The sequence below is a fragment of the Coloeus monedula genome (genome assembly GCF_965178545.1).
Source record: "Coloeus monedula genome assembly, chromosome: 1".
NCBI classification, from domain to species: Eukaryota; Metazoa; Chordata; class Aves; order Passeriformes; family Corvidae; genus Coloeus; species Coloeus monedula.
The window spans coordinates 71,061,042-71,064,842 of NC_138781.1; positions in this window are offsets into that span (position 1 = coordinate 71,061,042).

Consider the following 3,801-nt stretch of genomic DNA (forward strand, 5'->3'; position numbering starts at 1 on the left):
TAAAAGCAATGCTGCCAAAAAGATGTTCCAAGTTGAATAAAAAAATATTTATTTGCATGAGTAAACTGGCTAATTACTTGGGCGATCTCACACAAATATTTTTCCCATAAGTTGTGTTTAAGAACAGAGAAAGTATCCATCTACTCAAGCATGCAGAGAGGAAAAAACCACCAGTAGTTAAGCACAGCCATTAATTTAAACTTGGTACACATCTCTATACTTGATTTTCCAGGGAAAAAAAACTATATTCATTGCAAACACACAGCCCCACACATGCATTGACTGCTACTGCAAGATTGCAACTCTGCTGCTCAGTAGAACTGAAAACATGCTCACATGCAGATGCCCTCTTTGAAAAATAGAACAATCAAATAAACAGATTCAGTCTGTGCCATTAAGCTACTCACCAGCCCCAGCAAGAACTCCTGGTGCTGTTGTGCTCTGTAGCTTCCACTGTATCACTTCATCAGAGATTTGGGAAACTCTCATTTCTACAAGCAAACAACTCTGCAGGCTGGCATTAGCAGAACAATCACACAGCTTCTTCTCCCTCTATTACATTTACTTGTCATAAATTATTTGACTAGATTTTGATTTAGAGTAATCTAAACCAGGACGGTGAGTAGAGAGCGAAGGCTTCCACTAAAGAAGGCTATTAAGGTATTATTTGTAACAGTAATAGTGCCCTTCCCCTTCCATGGAAAGATACCCGCTTCTTTTACATGCCCTAGGTCAAGTCCAAAACATGAAAGAAATTGGAAAACATTAGCCCTACTTATGGAAGCCAGAAGTTTTACTGACTCCTTGACATTTGATTATGTTTTCATGCATAACTTCAAATGAGTCACTTCATCCTACCACCTGGTTTCCAGACACTTCATCCCCCACTTGGTTTGCTTAAGGAGCTCTTCTTGTTCATCTGAATATTTTGGGTACTAATTGGCAATGGATTTCCCTTCCACTGTTTTCCATTCTGTGTTTTCATGGTGGTCCTTTATCTAAGTCCATTCAAAGACAGTTCTGCTTGCCAGGTACTGAATGCCCTTGAGCTGTGTTACATCACTCACAACTGCAAATACTTTGCAGTGATCTCTCTTGGCCCAGCTTTAATAAGAAAGCTGTAGAAAGGGCTGGTGATTCTGTTTTGGATTTTAGTGTTTGGGATACTCATGCTTCCATAAAGCTGCACGCGGGTCACAAAGCAACCACTGAACCAGATTTATAACATTTATATGGGAAGTTCATCTTCCCTGAGATATGATTCCTGCTATGCCCAAACTCAGCTGCAAAGCACTGTATCAAGGCCTCAAACCCTTCAATGGTAAGTATTTATTTCAAAAACGGGTTTGTTTTTAGTAAATACCAATTATGGATTAGGGTGGGTAGCAACACTCACCTTTCCAAAATTGTCCTCCAAAAATATAACAAAGATTTTTTTCCCCCAAAGGTCTAAACCTAACTGCTGCTGAGAGTAGTATGTAACATCTCAGAGCAACTCATAAAAAAAAAGATGTTACAATGATAAAGAAGGAAAAAAGGTCAAGTTTTGTTTGAGGTAACTGGGTGGGGGGCGTGGGGGGGGGGTTGGAACTGACTAGGTTTGAGTGTTCATGGCTGATTCTAAGCCACATTTCATGTCCAGCATTAACAAGCTCAGGTCATCCACACACTAAGCCAAAAGAATAAGGCCTACCTAGCCATAACAAGGCTGTAGAAAAGACATGAAGGTAAAACTTAGGCAAGTATCTCAAGCTTTAAAAAAAATGAAATTGTCTCTAGAAAACAATTCCTGATAATAGAAATGCTTACTCATTACTTATTTGAGCCTTTTAGCTGCTAGATGATGCAGCAAAAAATCTTAAACAGAAGGTGCCACTATGCTTTTGAAAGGAAAAAAATTATGCTAGTTTTTTTCCAGATGACTCTGGAAAATGTATGTCAGTTATTTGGTCCTAGAATTAAAACAGCATCATTTTTCAGATAGTCTTAACTTCTGCAATAAGCTTAACCCTGCTTAAATTTCTCAGATGACTGTACAGGGAAATGATGAGAAAAGAAGAAGTAGGGACAAGAGATGACAGTCTGGACAGTACATTTCCAGAAGAGAGTAAAAGGTTTAAACCTTGTGAGGACATCAACAGTATTTGCTCCAAAGAAGGTAACATATCAAGAACATTTGGGGGTGTACCTGTGAGATCTCTGTGCAGACTCTTTGAGCCAGTATTTCATATATTATGTCTTATAAAAATCACATACAGTTCGCTAATGCTACATATCAAAAGAAAAACAAAGACAGAAACCTGGTTCCCCTTAGATTGTTATCTGTATTAAATAATGGCCAAATGCTCTCCTGGCTTAATTCCATTAAGTGCAATGGAGTCATGCCAGGAAAGAATTTGGCCCTAAGCATTTAATGAGCATGTTATTTGAAAGATTAGGGGCCAGTTCATCCTCTGGTATAAGCTGGTATAATTTCATTGCCTTACATGGAACTACGCCAGCTCACAATAGCTGAGGATCTAGACTTGTAAGTGAAGTTACTTTTGCCCTAACAAGTATGTGTGGCTCATATCCTCATGTATGCTCAACTTGTCAAATACTCTTGCAGAGATCAAGCCTGGCCTACAAAGCTTCTCCACCCCTGAAAACGCCTAAGCAGTAATTTCTTCAATTTTTATGTATCAATTTAACAACATAGGATTTTCTTTCTCCCCTCCTAAGCCTTCAAGTAAGGATTCTGCTAAATGCATACCTCTTAAGTCACATCTGATTTGGCTTTGACTACTATGAAGTCACATTAATGCGAAAATTATTTCATGCTAGATTCTCAATTATGTAAAAGTCATAAGCCATTTTTGCAATCTACATCTATAAATCTCAGTCTTCTTTCTTTAACATAATATCATCCTGCCTCAAAACAGCGCTGGAAAGCAAAACTAATAAGGCACAAAACTCACTCCTGTTCTCTGATGAAGGGTTATTATTCTTCATGCAATGACATTCAAAACCAATCTTCTCCTTCTTTTTCCTATTACGAAGTACAGATACACTTAGGTATGTTTATCAATTTTTGCTCATGGTTATGAACATTCTAAATCATTAGGGCAAAAGCTAACTTCAGTCAAAGGCTTTAAATTAACAATTGCAAAATACAATAAGCATCCTTTGTATTTTCTTCCATCTCAGCTGTCTGATTTATTACAACATTTCTAGTCCTACTGAATGTTCTAGAAAACAAAGAGCTGGACTATCAGCTGATGTAAATAATCTTAACTCCATTAAAGTTGATTTACAACACTAAAAATCCTCCTCCTTAAAAAGGACTAAAATGACTCTTTGACTAAACAATGTCAGAGGTTTCAGACAGCATTATTTTAGCAACATCCTTGAGCATTTTAATGGGACCGGAGTTATGACCAGTTTTCTGCCAGATTTCTGCTTTGGGGTGGATTCTAGACAAACAAGTGGAGTAGTTTCAAAACAAAAACAGAAATAGAACAGCATTGCATTCAAATTCTTTAGGGAGACTTTAGAAAATTCTCAGTAACTGAAAAGAAACACAATGACTTAACACATAAACACACTTAAAGGATTTGCTATCTGGGCAGTCCATAAAGTTCTAGGCACAGTATATTGCATTGGTTGATTAAAAATATCTCAAATAATCATTTTAATCACTCCAAAATATGCTGAAGGAAACTCAGGATAAGAATTGTCATATGCTCTTCACTTAATTGGAGATTTTTCTGAAACATATGAAGGAAGTATGCAAACAGTGGATTTATGTAATAGGAATGGTTA